Source organism: Loxodonta africana, chromosome 3, assembly GCF_030014295.1.
Source record: "Loxodonta africana isolate mLoxAfr1 chromosome 3, mLoxAfr1.hap2, whole genome shotgun sequence".
Classification (NCBI taxonomy): domain Eukaryota; kingdom Metazoa; phylum Chordata; class Mammalia; order Proboscidea; family Elephantidae; genus Loxodonta; species Loxodonta africana.
The window spans coordinates 28,368,894-28,385,317 of record NC_087344.1 but is presented as its reverse complement, the minus strand read 5'-3'; the positions used below and the strand labels follow the sequence as shown (position 1 = coordinate 28,385,317).

The following is a 16,424-nucleotide window of genomic DNA, read 5'->3' as shown; positions in this document are numbered from 1 at the left end:
TAGCATGAAAAGGGTCAAGAAACCAGGGAACTCCAGGCCAGGGCCCCCAGCGGGGCTGCTGAAGCCTCAATCCCTGCACGGCGGCCACCCTGACCCTGCCCTACCACTCACTCCACCCATTTCTCACCAGGTCCACCCAGGCCTGGTTCAAGGCCATCTCCAAGGACCAGTTTTCTGGCACATCTGCCCAGTATCATACCCACCTCCAGGCCTGAAGCCTCCAGAGGCCCAGAGTACATAGTCTCAGCCTGTTTGTACCTCCCAGACCACAGCCAGATCTATGCTGGGCCTGGGGAGCCTGGCCTGCTCTCCCTGTCCCCACAGGCGAGATGCCAGACACAGGGGCAGAGGGAGTCCCCAGGGGCATGTGGCACACCTGACCCAAGTAGGCTGGAGAAGGCACCGGGCAAGAGCAATGAAAGGGTGTGAGTTGTTGGAGGCGGCAGAGTGAGGTCCAACAGCATCTTGCAGATGCCAAAAGGCCTGAATGCCACAGCAGGGACCCTGTTAGAGGTGGACCATGCAGGCAGGCCTAGGTTTGCTCCCAAATCAACCACTGTCCAGCAGTTGCTGGAGACCCTTCCCACCCACAGCCCTAGGTGGGCTCTTGGTCAGAAACAGAATGGGGACAAGGGACAAGACACACTGCTCTGAGACCCGAGCTCTGTGCCAAACCCAGGGCGGGGCCTCAGGCAGGCAGGGGCCATCTGAGGATGCAACCACCCACCAGAGCCAGGGAGACAGGGAGACAGAACCAGTGCACCAAGAGCCCACCCTAATGCAAGGGGCTTCACCATTACACCAGAGAAGCTGAGCTCCCCTCGCACCCTGTCCCAGTAAGTGCACACACACACTTAACACACAAACACACATACAGATGCACGGCCCCGACAGCGGGAGAGGCAGGTGCACGGCCTGGCCCCACGGGAGATAGGGAGGTGTCTCCCCAGGGGGAGGACTGCAAAGCGGCAGGGGGCAGGGGAGGCTGAGTAGCTGCAGGCTGTCAGGACAGGTGTAGAGAGTCCCCATGGGGAGTGCAGCATCCTGCCACGAGGTGGAGCATGGGCCTGGGACCAGGTCTCTGTCCCCCTGCAGGCCACCAGGTCCCTGCCAGGACATGGCCTGTCTGCCTATCCATGACATACTGCCCCCTTGGGAACACCACCTACCATCCCCCACTCAAGAGCCCGCTGTCACCAGGCTCTGCCTGGCTATGGGGCCTGGGGTGCTCAACCCCTCTGAGCCCCAGGCGTAACAAGGGCTGGGCAGAGAGCTGGCACATGGAGGGTAGCACCAGGCCCACCAAGGGGACCTGTGGGCGAGGGTAAGGGCGCAGGTGGGATGACCTGGGAAGGGCTAGAACAGCAGGGCCCTGGGAGGGCACCGGGGTTGCAGGTCTATTAATAGGGCCTGGGCCCGGGCAGGCAGTGCCCGTACACTTTGGGAGTCCGTGTGGCCCACAGGCCGGCAGCACCAGCCTCCGCTGGAAGAGGAGCCTCAAGTTCCTGCTGAACCACTCAACAGCTTAAAATACAACTGCCGAGGGGAGGGGTGAAACCCTATCCTCTCCCCCAGCCCAGACACAGGCCCAGGGCCCAGGAGGGAGAGCCACCGTTGAAGGCCTGGCTGCTGGGAAAGGAAGCAGGGCGGCAGAAGGGTGCAGAAACGAGGGGCTGGGGAGGGGGCTGGAGTCTGCAGCAGCGCCCAGCCCAGCCTGCACAGGAGCCACCCGCACGCCCAAGAGGTAAGGGACCCAGTCTGCTCCTTTCCATTCCTGCCCCCAAATCCCCAGACCCAGCAGCTGTCTTCTCTCAAAGATTAAAAGGCCCTGGGGGTGCACAGGGTCCGTCTCTACTATTTTTGCAACTTCCTATACATCTCTAATTGTTTCCGAATAGAGTTAAAAAAAAAAAAAAAAAAGGTCCTGGGTGACGTGCCCGGGAACAGCAGAGGTTCCCCACCCCCACCCGCCCCCAGAGACCCTGAGCCTAATGTGGGGGACTCCTTTTGTGCTGCACCCCACACCACCTAAGGAGGGCTGGGGTAGGGGCCCAGGGTATGCCCAGGCCTGGGGTCAAAGGGAGCCAGTGGCAGGGCAGGCAGCGGGCTCCGGCCCCATCCCTGGGAGGAGGTGGGCAGGGAGGAGTGGTGGGCCCTCCTGGAGGGAGCCCCCGCACCCCTTCCTGTCCCCACGGAGAGGAGGGGCAGCAAGGAACAGGTGATGCTGCTCCCAAAGCCAGAGTAGGGGGCCGAGGGCTCTCAATGGATGAAGTGAGGCCTGGAGGGGAGTCATCTGCCCATGGTCCGGGCACTGTCACAGACAGTGTGGCCCTGCAGCCTCAGAGGGGCACAATGGGCAGGCAGAGGACAACAACGCACAGGTGCCCTGGGCTGGGGTGGGTGGGTGGCTTGTGATAATAGTTCCACTAGCTGGGAAGGAATTCTCACACGGAGGCCAGAGATTCCGCAGCCCGACCAACAGCAACTCGTGGTAGCACGAGGTCAAGGCACATGGCCCAGGGCCGGGGGCAGGGGCGATGCCCGCAGCCCACCCTACAGGAGGGGCTCGGGGCCAGACTGTGGACCCCCACCTGCAGGTGGGCACCCAGATGGAGAAGAAGCAGTAGGGGCCCTGCTGTCCCAGCTGTCCAGGGCGAAGCTACCAAGATCACCACCGATTATGCCACGGTGGGGGCTCAGGGCTTTGTGGGCTGTGCCCTCTGCCTGAAGCGCTCCCCCAGAAACCCAAGCAGCTCCCCTGACCCCCTCAGGCCTTCAGATGTCCTCTCAGGGAGGTCTTCCTGACCATCTGCTCATGAGAGCGACTGTGTCCCCACTAGAGGTCTGCTCCTGAATGCGGTGGGTCTACATTCTCCCAGCACCGGAACAGGGGTGGCGTGGCACTGTCTCTGCAAACATCTGGTGGGCTTGAGGCACCTGGCTTGCCCAAGGTCACAGGAGTCGGACCCCAAGGCCCCTCCCCATCCACCAACTCCCACTCTTCCCTCACCACACCTCGCTGTGCCTGTCCCCAAGGTGCCTCCCTCTGCCAGGCCTGCAGACATGCCCATCTGGCACATTGATGCCAGACCCTCCTGCCCTGGCTCCTGGGTGCCCCTCACCAAAGGAAAGCATTGGCCAACAGGGCCACAGGGGCTGCAGCTCCCTGGAACTTGGGCTCTCCTTTATCAGCAACCCCCACATAAAGGGGGCTCCATACTGATGGACTAACATGGCTGGGCCCTCTAAGGCAGCACCCCATGCCCCATAGCTCCCTCAAAGGAGGGTGAGGGTGTGAGGGCCAACAGCAGGCTAAGCTGTGCTCACACTCCTCAGGCTCTGAGGTGAAAAAGACTCACCTGGCTGTGTGGCCCTGGACAAGTTGCCCAACCCCTCTGGGCCTGCCAAATCTTACCTGACAGCGTTACTGTAAGAATTACAAAGATGACGATAACAAATTAGGTAATATGTTAGCATGCCCAATACAGAATACATCAACAATATTAAGAATAAATATTATTAGACAAATACTAGCAGAACGGCAATGGTGGTCGCAGGCAGGGCCCTGGCTGAGCACTCGCACCCGCCCCCGAATCCTAACTGTGGCCGTGAAGATGGGCCCATCCACAGAGAGCGATAACAGATCTATAAGAGTCTTACGGCTCTGCTGCCTAGCAGAGGTGGGGCTGGGCGGTTCACACCATGGGACCACCTCTACGGACCATCACCATTCACAGCCTAGAGGATCAGGGCCTCGCTCCCAGCCTGCAAGGTGGCTGAGGCGGCGAAGCTCTCCACTGCCCCCTTGTGGCCATAGCCTTCCTCCACGGCTGGAAGGGGGCCCACAGCCACCTGGCTCCCTGGGAAGGCCCCATCCCAAGGCCAGGGGAGGAGACGACCTCAGGTGCACGGTGGGACAGCGAGCAGCTCTAGCCCCAGTCAGCCATGGTCAGTGCTTCAGGCACTGCTCCAGATTTCAGGGACACAGCAGCAAACAAAAGCAACCCCTGCCTTCAGGGGACCTGCCTTCAAGGGACTATGAGTTCAGGGAAGCGGGATAGAAGGAGGGTCAGACAATAGTGGCACTGCTGTCATAAGTGCTGTGGAGCAAACACAGAGAATGGGGGGTCAGGATTAGGGGGTGGCCATTTTAAATAAAGTGGTCAGGGAAGGGGTCCCTGAGAAAGAGACATCTGACAGAGACAGGAGGGAACGAGCCATGTGCGTATCTGGGGGGAGGGCATTTCAGGCAGAGGAACAGCCAGTACGAAGGCCCTGAGGCAGGACTGTGCCTGGAATGTTAGCAAGGAGGCCTGTGAGGCTGAAACAGCACACATGAGGGGGAGGGTGGGAGGTGAGGGCAGAGAGGTAACAGGGCAGATTGCGCAGGACTCCTGGGCTGAGGGAGGACTTGGGCTTTTATCCTAGTGAGGTGGGAACTATGTAGGGTTGTGAGCACAGAGGGAACATGCTCTGGTGCAGGTGCTCCCAGGCGCCCTCTGAGTTCTGCAGAGAAACAGGGGTGAGGGGTGAGGAGTGAGGGGAGGGGTGGAGACAACTGCACTGGTCCAGGGAGGCCACGACGGGACTGGACCAGGTGGGGACCGTGGCGGGGTAAGAAGTGGGTGGATTGTGGACAGACTGTGAAGGTGGCACTGACATGACCCCACTGATGGTTTGGATGGAGGGAGGAAGAGGGGAAAAGTGGTAGGAGTCTGAGGCCCAGGAGGGAGGTGCAGAGTCCCAGGACCAGGAGGGCGGGTCTAGCAAGCACCACCAAGCCCCAGTTTGGAAGGGCTGAGTTTGCAACTCCTGCTGGACAGCTGGTGGGATGGCCAGCCGGTGCTGCACACAGGATCCAGGCACCAGAGGCCAGGAGCCTGGGGGAGGGAACTGCTTGAGCCTTGGTTTCCCCATCCTGACAATGCAGGCTGGCCTGATGCTTCCTAGACCCTCGCCAATTCATAAACGAGACTCAACAGACTTGCTGCACAGCCCACATCATGAGGCCCAGCAGCCTTCTGGCTCCAAGACAAGGGCCAAGCACAGGCGAGAGGAGCCGACTTAGATTCCAGGCCACCCTCATCACCTCCCGCTTATGCACTTGGAACTTGTATGTATCCTAAAATGTGACCTCCCCGTGGTAAATCCCGATGATCACGGTGAGAACGGTGGCTGACAATCACTGCGCACTTCCTGCTTAGGCTAGAACTTTCCAGATGCCCTGCTTCCATCCCACAACCCCCTGAGGGTGCAGGAGCCCTGAGCCCCATGTCACAGATGAGGAAGTGGGAGTGCACCCTGGTCATCTAGCAGGAAATGCTTGTGCCCCAACATGGCAAGGTCCTCCCTCTCCCACCAATCAAAACACAGGCCCCACGCAGAGCTGGCACCTTGTGGCAGACCCTGCTGCTAAGGACCCAGCTCTCCAGCAGGCTGGCTCAGACCCTGGGGGACAGACTGCCTGGAAAGGGCCCTCCAAAGGGGCCGCCTGTCCGGGGCCGCCTGGCTCTACCCAAAAGAGGCCTGCACAAGCCTGTGGGGAGGGTGCTTGTACCATGACCATGCAACATCTTCTCCTGGGGCTGTGGCAGAAGCTCCTGGAAGTCCCAAGAGGCCTGGCTGTGGGTGCAAGTCCTGCTTGGGACAACCAAGGAACGCAGACAAAATGCAAAGGGCCCAACAAGTCCTTCCAACGGCCCCCAGCCAGCCTGTTCTGGGTAGTACAGCTCCCCTCCGGCATACCACCTCTCACAGACAGGCCTGACCACATTTGCCTGGACTCCAGCTCAGCACTTTAGCTGTCTTCCCTTCCACTTTCCAGAAATATCCAGTCACACTGCCAATGCGAGGATGGCTGAAAACACCTTAAGTTCAGCTGCTGGGAAGCCAGCATAGGCCACACCTGCTGAGCCAGAAATACTTCCTTCCCCACAACAGCAGCTCAGCAGCTCTGCTCTGACCTCGTTTCTCCCTGATGTCCAGAGAATAGCTGTGCCAAGCACCCCCATGGCTGCCTTGCTGGGAGCAGGATGTCACCAGGCTAGGGAGTGCCAGGAACATGCTAAGCACCCACACCTAAGACCTTGACCAGTCTGCTCCTGCTTGCACCCCCACTTGCCAGACAAGGGGACAGAGGCAGTGGGGGGGTAACCAGAAGTACCTGGCACTGCTATTACTGCCTGGCGGAGCCGTGTGTGCAGCATGGACGCAATCCAGCCTCGGGGAACATTCATCACATGGCTGTGTGCACCCCGGCTGGGTGTTGTGATCACAGAAGGCCCGAGAAAAGGGGTGCTGAACAGAATCCAGAGGGGTCAGGGGGCCTGCGTTCTATGGCCCAGCTCTTCACTCCCCACAACCCACCTTGCCTCTGGGCCTCTGCTAAGGCGGGTTTTCAAGGGGTGGTTATCCACCCAGAACAGCTCGGCAGGCCCCGTTTCCTTCAGAGGCGTCCACCCTGAGCATCCAGGCAAGTGGCACGGATAGTAACATCTACCAGATGCTTACCTCGTGCCAAAGACAGTGCTAAGACCTCCACCTGCACCATCTCACCCAATCCTCACCCAAGCCGTGGACGCTAAGGCTGTGATGCCGTCAAGAAGCTCAGAGAACCTGGGCTGGGACAACCCTGGCACACGGCACGTAGCCAAGAAGTGCCAAGCCAGTGCCGACCCTGTCAACCTGGGCCCAAAGACCCGCTCACAACCATGATGCAACATCACCTCCACTTTGAAGAGACGAACTGACTGCTTTAAACAAAAAGGAAAAACACACACGCACTGGATCTGGTTATCTGGAAAGCGGCCCTGCAGCTGACACTCCAACTTTGAGGGCTCATAGGCCGGTGCTGACTCTTTTTCACGCATGTGCAGGACACCCGGTAGGGAGTACACAGTCTGCTGCCCCCCAGGCTTCAGTCTCTCCTGGGCCAAGGAACTTGCCCGCTGGCTTCACATGGTCAGGCCGTGCCAGGGGAAAGGCCTGTCACCTCCTTACACCACAGAAGGCCCAGCAAGGACCTGGCAGCAGCCGCATCGCTTCCTACATGTTCTCCTTTGCATGTGGATGGAAGCTGTCATTGGGCCTGGCAACCCAATGCCATGGGGAGGGGGGCGGAGAGAGATTCAGTGCTGGTTGAGAAGGCCGTGTGCGGGGGCACGGACCAACCTACCAGGTCTCATGAGCCATGGCCTGTCCGAGAGGACCCAGCACAGGGTAGCTGGACGCACTGAGAAGGACGCCTGTCCTATCCCTGGCTCTCAGTCCTGCCTTGGAAATCAGATTCCCCAAGAAGCTCCTCTCTGCCCCTCCCCCTCCTCGCAGCTCTTCAGGGAGTGTGCCAGTGCCTGGCCTCCACTTTCTCCCACCACACTCCCGCTGACACTGTTAGATGGCACTGCTACCTCATTTTACAGCCGAGGCTCCAGGAGCACAAGCAACAGCCCCAGGACACACAGGCTCCAGATCCAGGGGAGGGCCCTTAGAGCCGAATGTTCGAGGCTGGGGTGGGGGTGGGGGGTCACCCTTGAATGCCCAGTGTGGGCCCACTCTTCAAAAGTTGCCCCTCATACTCTCTTTCACCTCCCCAAGCCCCGGACCCCTGGAGGACAGCCTAGACCTGCACCCCAGCATGCCCGTGCAGGGTTGGGTCGGTGACCATGTCTGGGCCTCTCTCCCATCTCTGGGCAGGAAGGTGCTATTGGGCCAGAAGGCTGGAAGACACCAGCCAACTCTGAGGCCTGTGGACACAAGCTGACAAGAGGAGCAAGAGGAGCGCACCCAGCGGACGCCCAACCTGGTCCACCACTCCTGAGTCATGGAGGCAGGTTAGTCCCACCCTTGAGCTCAGCTGGCACACACCTCAGCTTGGGCCTGCATGGCTCAAACCTCTCGCACGCTCACCACATAGCGAACACCGAGGCGCGTCCCAACAGGAATTACCTCATCTACTACTACGAATCCCCTTTTGCGGATCAGGAAAAAGAGGCTCATTCACTCACTCAACAAACGCTGACTGAACCCCTACTCTAGGGCAGCACTGATGAGGGCTCTGGGGACCCAGCTGCAGAAGCAGACACAGAAATCCCTGACCATATGAAGATGACATTTGGGGGGAACAGAGACAATTAGATAAAGAACAACAGAGTATTTTTTTTAATCAAGTGACGTGTGCCACAGAGAACACAGAGCAGGAAAGGCGGCAGGTAGTGGCAAGTGAAAGGTGTGCAGTTTTACATAAAAAGGCCCAGTGGCCTTAAAGTGGACTTTAAGCCAAACCCTGAAGGGGGTGAAGGAGAGATGCTCAGGTGGTGGGGAGAGCATTTCAAGCAGAGGAGCCACCCACCCAAAGGCCCTGGGGTGGGGACATGGTTGGGGAGCTTAAGCAACAGTGAGGAGGCCCACAAGGCTGGTGCAGAGTGAGGGGAGGGGAGGGTATCATGCGGGGCCATGTCAGTTTCTACCATGAATGAAGTGGGAGCTATGGAAACTTCTGAACAGAGGAGGGCTGTGAGCTGACTCGGGTTGTTAAAGGATCCCTCTGGACTGCGAATAAGGGTGGAAGCAGGGAGCCCAGTAAGAGGCTAGGGCGATAATTCCATCGACATGACAATGGCTTAAACCAGGGGTTGGCAAACTATGGCCCACGGGCTAACTCCAGTTTTGTAAAAAGGGATGTTTACAAATCCAAAAAAAAATCAAAAGAAGACTAATATTTCATAATGTGAAAATTCTGTGAAATTCCAATTTCAGTGTCCATAGTTAAATTGTTTTGGAACACAGCCACGCTCCTTGGTGGACACATCGTCTATGGCTGCTTTCGAGCTCTAATGGCAGAGTTGAATCATTGCCACAAAGCCGTATGGCCCCCAAAGCCGGACACATCTGCTACCTGACCTTTTCCAGAGAGCTCGCCAAGCCCTGGCTGAGAGCTGATGAAGGCAGTGAGGGTGGTGAGCAGTGGTTAGAGTTGAGATGTATTGTGAAGGCTGAGCTCTGGATTTGCTGACTTCTAGACATGAGGTGGAACCCCGGTGGCGCAGCAGTTAAGAGCTCAGCTGCTAATCAAAGGCTGGCAGTTCAAATCCACCGGCCAGTCCTTGGAAACCCTATAAGGCAGTTCAGCTCTGTCCCATTGAGTTGCTAGGAGTTGGAATGGGCTCGATGGCAACACGTTTGGGTTTTTTTGGATTCAAGGTGTAAGGGAAAGGACAGGCAGACAGCTTCAGACCTGGTGACTGGAAGGCTGCAGCCGCCACTCACAGGTTGGGAAACACCAGGTTTGGGGGAAAGAGTCAGAGCTCAGTTTTGGACACAGTCTAAGTTTCATTAAGCACCCAAGTGGAGAGAATACCCACCCATTAAGAAACCCCACCCCCTCAGGTGCCACTCCCCAGCCCAACCTCTCCCCCACCCCCAATCAGGTGAAGCATCTGCAAGTGAGAACATGCAGTGCTTGCGTATCCCCTAAGGTAGTTTGGAAAACTTCATGTACCTCCCTCCTACATTTTTAAGCTATTTTTTTCACCTGAGCTTGAACTGTTGCAAGAGATATAATTTCTGGCCTCCTGTAATACTGTAAATACTGACAATTTAATAGAAGCATTTTTTCCTATGAAACACATGGCTGTCACATTAATTCCGACCCCAGGGCAGCGCTGTAGGACAGAGTACACACTGAGCACCCTGATGTGCAGGCTTGTGCTGCCCCACAGGGTTTCCAAAGCTATAAATCTTCACGGAAGCAGCTGCCACATCTTTCTCCCAAGGAGCCACTGGTGGGTTCAAACGACGGACCCTTCAGTTAGCAGCTGAGCAAAACCTATCTATAGAAAACCAAATCAAACCCACTCCCATCAAGTCGATTCCGACTCATAGAGACCCTACAGGACAGAGCAGAACTGCCCCCAGAGGGTTTCCACGGAGCAGCTGGTGGATTCGAACTGCCAACCTTTTGGTTAGCAGCTGAGCTCTTAACCACTGTGCCACCAGAGCATCTGAAACTATAGAGTCTAAATACTTTAGTAATCTGATCATTCCTTTTAAAGAATACATATATGTGAACGAGTTCTTCAACATTTGCTCCATTTTGATTTGAAGTTTAATTCTATTCTCCTCCCCCATGGGATCTTATTCCAATACATATATTTTACGCTTGTAGGTTATTATTGATTATCCTCCCATATTGATCAAATTGAAATTTCATTGTTTAAAAACACCTTGGGCTCTAGGTATAAAAAGAAAACTCTTTCATTATGAGTTATCATTACTACACTGTTGTTAGGTGCTGTCGAGTCAATTGGAATCGACCCATAGCGATCTTATAGGGCAGAAGGGAACTGCCCCATAGGGTTTCCAAGGAGCAACTGGCAGATTCCAAGTGCCGACCTTTTGGTTAGCAACTGATCTCTTAACCACTACACCACCAGGGCTCCATTACCAATTGCCGTCAAGTCAATTCCAACTCATAGTGACCCTATAGGACAGAGTAGAACTGCCCCATAGAGTTTCCAAGGAGCGCCTGGCGGATTTGAACTGCCAACCCTTTGGTTAGCAGCCATAGCACTTAACCACTATGCCCACCAGGGTTTCCTAGAGCTCCATTAGCATAACATAAACCATAACATATGAACACAATAGAACTCTACCACAATAGTAACCAGTAAGAGCTATACATCACAATACTGGGTTATTGGCACTGCGTCTCTCAGCGGGATGGATGTCACTTTTCCCTTTAGTTCACGTCACATGGTATTTCTTATTGTAAGAAGGAGAAAGAATTCAACAATGTTCTTACATTTCTTTATTTTTCTCTCTTTTAATGTAAACACTGAGAAACTGTGCTCACAAAAGTAAGCAGATGAGAATGGACAATTTTGCTAGAGCAAAGCCCCAACTCTATGAACTCCTGGGATGTATGGCCAAAAACTCACTCAGGGATCAATTACAGGAAAAATCTTTAACAATCTTAGGTCACCCTTGATTATTCTGCAAGCAAAGACTGGTACCACCTGTGTGGCAACAACAGGACTTGTTCCCCTGTGATGACAGTCACTCACTTTCTCACCCCCATACTGGTCCCCAAGAGCCAAGTGGCCCAGTCAGGCGTTATCGGTCACGATGGACCATCGGACCTGTGTTCCCAGTCCAGCCTCAGTCCTGTGGGCCGCGCCTCCCTGGCTCCACATTGGTGAAGCCCACCATGCTGTCGCTTCCATCCCGTGTGTAATGTTAGCCCTGAGCTCCGCCTGAGGGTGGCTGCAGCAGCCTCCTTCTGCACCATGGTCTCTGGGTCACCTGTGCCCAGAGCTCTGTGGAGACTGCAGGCCCAGGCCAGAGAGCCCCCACAGCCCTGGAGACAGGGACCTTTCCTGAGCAGAGGAGGAGTGCTTGCTGCCAGAGAAGGTCTACAAAGGGCACCCGCCCCTGGCATGTGGGGGTGCCGTCTGTAACCCCCAAGACCTTTTCTGCTACCTGAGTGGCTCTTAGCTTCCTTAGCATCCAAATACACAGAGCACCCCGTTGTGCAGGCCTATGCTGGGCTCAGTGGTGAACAGGACTTGGTCCCCAGCCACAAAGACCTGTGACAATGGTTGTATGCCAAGCAGTGTTCAAGGTGCTGGGATACAACAGTGAGCACAACTGAGAGAGGCCACGTCCTCCCCGCTCCCAACTCACGCTCGAGGGGAACACAGGCAAAACATCTATCATGAAGACAGGGTCAGGATGTATAAGGAGCTATGAAGAAAAGAAAGCAGGGCAGAGGCCACAGGGAGGTGCAAGTGGCGCCACAGCCAGAACCAAGCCAGGGCCAGCATGACGCTCCTGGCGGAAGTGCAAAGGCCGAGGCAGCACTGTGCTTGGCAGGTCACGAGGCTGGAACAGAGTGAGCTTTAGGGAGAGCGGCCAAGGAGGAGGCCGTCCACAAGGCCAAGACAACCACTTCGGGTCTTACACTCAAGCAATGGGAAGCTACAGTCTGGTTTGGTTTCCAGAAGGATGTCTCTCGCTTCTCAGGGCAGGGTAGGGTTGAGGGGAGCACAGGTGGCAGCAGAGACAGTGGGAAGGAGTTCTGAAATAACCCAGGCAAGACGCCGGTGCCTGTGACTACAGGTGAAGGTGAAAAAGGCAGCCTCGTTCCTGGATTCTAAAACACCACTGATTTTAAAACAAGCTGCTAAATTTCAGGGGGAAAAAAAGCTACGTATATCAATTTGAAATATAAACGCCAGTCGTATGACGGATGCATTCCAACAACAAAAAAAAAAGTTGCTGTCAATTCCAATTCATGGCAATCCTGTGTGTGTCAGATTAGAACTGCACTCCATAGGCTTTCATCTTTCAGAAGCAGATTGCCAGGCCTTTCTTCCAAGACACCTCTGGGTGGGTTCAAACTGCCAATCTTTTGGTTAGCAGTTGAGCACTTAAACATTTGCACTACCCAGGGACTCCTAAAGTCAGTTGCCGTCGAGTCGATTCCAACTCATGGCAACCCCATGTGTGTCAGAGAACTGTGCTCATAGGGTTTTTAACATTAAATGGCTTATTTTTCAGCAGTAGATCACCAGGCCTTTCTTCCAAAGCATCACTGGGTGGACTCATACCTCCAACCCTTCAGTTAGCAGCCCAGCACTTAACCATCTGCATCACCAAGGGACTCCCAACTTGAGAGGTTAAAATGTGGAAGAATATTTCAGCAGAGGGGCACAAGGCTTCCAGAGCTACATGGGTTGCCAGCCCCACCTCATCTGTAAAGGGAAAGGAAAATGAGGAGAAAATGCTCAGCTTCAGCTGCTGATAGGGGCTCAGAAAGACACCCACAGTCACCTTTCCACCTGCACCTGTCATGCAAAGGCTGAGGCTCCCGAAGCCTCCGTGGTCTCAGCTGCTTCAGCTCGGCTCCTCTGGCTGACAGGACAGTCAAGAGAAAGGAAAGGTATCCAGGAGTCTGGCGTGGGCCTCCTTTCCCACACCTTCACCCTGGCTGTCATCAGACTGGGAATGGTTTCACCCCAGCATGCAACTGGGGCTCCAGGTGAGCAAGAATAAGACAGAAGGCGCAGCTCCTGGGCTGCTCCTCTCAGACCGCGCCTGGAGGAAGCCATAGGGAAACATCATCGGGTCTGCTGATCTCGGCTTAGCGCTTCCCATGGGATCCCCACCTTACCCTCACAGGAAAACTCAGACCTCAGGTGACTTTGGCTCAAAGTCAAAAATACCAAAGGATGAGCAGTGACCAGCCTCAAAGAAGGGCAGGAGCCACATGGACACAGCCACAGGTGCCACAGGAAGCTGGACCTGCAGTCACAGGGAATGGTGTCCACCTGCAGGTACCCAAAGGTCCTCTCCTGATCTGTGGACTACAGTGCCCACTTTGTTGGCGTCAACTGCCAGCATGGTTACCTGCCATGCCTGAGCTGTGACTTGCTCTGCAGGATGCTGTCACCAACTGACACTCACATCCTCACTCGATGTTCACAAGCATCTACTGCGACCTGGCCAGGGGTCACAGAGGAGCGAGACACCCATGTTCACGGGGCTCCCCTTCTAGTGGGGAGAAGACAGTAAATTAACAAACATTCTCATATGGTGCTAAGTGCCATATGGAGAACAGAAGCATGAGGGGACTGAGTGGTCAGGGAGGGCCTCTTGGAGGAGGCAACATATGAACAGACCTGAAGGACAGGATCCCTGGAGCGGAGGGCAGGATGGCCTCTCCCGAAATCTCCCAGCGCCAGTGCTCCAGCCCCAGCCCAACAATGCTTCCTTACTCTGCCCCCTGTGGGTCCACCACTCCTAGCCAGGGAGAGCTGGCTTACTGTCTGGAGCGAGTATTAAATATACTATCTCAAACTATCCATGTCTCCACAAGAACTCTGATGTTGTCCATAACCCCCCTTCAATAGAGATGTGCTCCCCCAGCCCCACCTTTCTGAGAAGCTGGCTCAGCAGCTGCGACCACCCGTCCACCCCCTTCTGAGTCAGACTCTTGAGGGGTCCAGGTAACCAGCTTCTCCTCCCAAGAAAACAGGCAGCTCCAGCCCTGTGATCCCCTCACGTTCCAACTATTTCCTGAAGCTTAAGGATATCCCAGTACCCCCAACTCAGCAGATGACCCCAAAGACAAGCACTATTCCAGCAGGGCCCAACACATCCCTGGCTCAGCTGAAAGGGAAAAGAGGATTCAGAAGGGCCTAGAAGGCGGTGCAGACCCCTGCAGTCTCCCAGGCTTCTGGGACTAGTATGGACTCTGCTTACATAACAGCCGAGCTCAGGCAGGGACAGGGACAGGCCCAGTGCCAGCCTGCCAGTCACCCAGGAGCTCCTGAGAGAGCCTTTATCCCTTGGAGGGCTGGGAAAGCTTGTGGCCCCTCTCTCACCAACCAAATGGTGGGGGCAGGGGCTCCTCTTCTCCTATGAAGCCTAAACGCTCATCCCGGCCCACTTGTGAGCACTGTTGCAAACACTATAGTGAGGCCCCCCCTCCCCGAGAACGTCAAATAAGCTGTCACGTGAAAGTCAAACTTTTAGTTTGTAAAATCAACAAAAATGAGACTTTCTTTACCCTCAGAATAAAGGTTTCCCAATGGCTGTCTGTCATTCAGTGTCTCCCATCAAGACATCTATGCTGCACAGGAGTCCTGGGACGTACACAAAAAGCCCAGCCTCCAGTCCTCCTCATACAGTGTGCCCTTGACCTGGACCACCGACCCTCCACCTTGGCCTTGGCCCAAATGAAGAGAGAAGCAGAGGCTGTGATCTGCTCATTCCAGTGTTCCTCACGTACAAAAGCCATAGAGAGGAAGGTGGAGCCAAGATGGCAGAATAGACAGACGCTTCTGTCGAGCCCTCTTTACAGCAAAGACCCGAAAAAACAAGTGAAACGAGTATATTTGTGACAAGCTGGGAGCCCTGAGCATCAAAGGCAAGCTTAGACAAAGAACTGAGGGGCAGGGGAAGAACAGGCCGTTCAGAAGTGGAGAGGAGTTACCGGACCTGAATCGCAGGGAACCCTCAGGCACCATTCCCGGAGTGGCGGCGGAGACGGGCTGGTCCTAGCGTTCGGCCACAGTTTCCACAGGGAGAAGCAGCCAGCCACACAGCCCACTCACACCTCCAGAACCTGAGAACGGCACTCTCGGCAAAAGCTAAGTACTTGCATATATTTTACCGCGCCCCCACTCCCCCCACCCCCTGGCTGAATCCCTGGGCCTGAGATAGACCCTGGTGAGCACCTGGAGCTGTTCTCCTGGCCTTAGGGAAGGAAAAAAATTGCAACTGGGGGGAAAGATAACTTGCTAGCTCCCTTAACTGGGGGAGCTCAGGATAGAAGCGGCTCCTGTCCAGGCATAAACCGTCTGTGGACCTTGAGTACCTTTCCCTTCTGCATGGACCCATGTGGGCCAATTTCGGGAGAACAGGCCCTGGTTGGCAGACTCCGAAAATTTCAGCTGTGCCATGGAGAGGTGGGTGTTTGACGTTTGACATTGCTTTGCCTATTAAACAAGGTCCTCACCTACCCACATCAGGGACCTAAGGACTGGTAGCTCTCCACTCAGGTCACCCAGCCACCCACAACAGGGGTCCAAAGATAACTGGTACCTCACAGTCCTTAGAACCAAAAACTTTGGGTGCCCATGGTCCCTCTGCAGAACCCACCCACCAGCATGCTCTAGGGAACAGAGACACATTTTCCTCAGAGACACTTGGGGGTCGGTTCTCAGGCCCCTCCTTTGTTCAGAGAGTGACTCCCTGTGCAATCAGATACCGGTATATACGCCAATCACCCCTGCCCCTCTAACACTGTAGGACAGAGCCTGTACCACACACTTGATATCACCCACCTGGAAACCTGAGCTGAATTCATACAAGAAAACTGAATGGACTCCTAGACTGATATACCTGATAACAGCTCTAGCCAGCTGGGGATAGGACACCAGAGCTCCAAAGGTGAAAATAATCAAGCTAGCTCATTCAACCAACCCATAGGGGTATGCCAAAACAAAACAAAGCAAGCAGCTACAACACAGTAAGCAAGCATAAACTAATACAATAACTTACACATGGCTCAGAGACAACAGTCAATATCAAGTTACATAAAGAAACAGGCCACGATCACCTCAACAGACTCTCAAAACAAAGAACCCAGGGATCTTCTGGATGAAAGTGCATTGCTGGAATTACCTGATGCAGAATACAAAAGTTTAATATACAGAACCCTTCAAGACATCAGGAAGGAAATGAGGCAATACGCAGGACAAGCCAAGGAACACACAGACAAAGCAACTGAAGAAATTTGGAAGATTATTCAGGAACATAATGAAAAGTTTAATTAAAAAAAAATTTTTTTTTTTTAAATCCATAGACAGGCAGCAATCAGAAATTCAGAAGATTAACAATAAAATTACAGAAGTAGACAATTC

At 54.8% G+C, this 16,424-nt stretch overlaps 1 protein-coding gene across 1 annotated transcript in view; it reads right to left on the bottom strand.

The window, feature by feature from the left end:
- The window catches only part of TECR (trans-2,3-enoyl-CoA reductase), a 34,369-nt gene that overhangs the window by 3,783 nt on the left and 14,162 nt on the right, over positions 1-16,424 (bottom strand). The gene's annotated exons all lie outside the window — the stretch shown is intronic.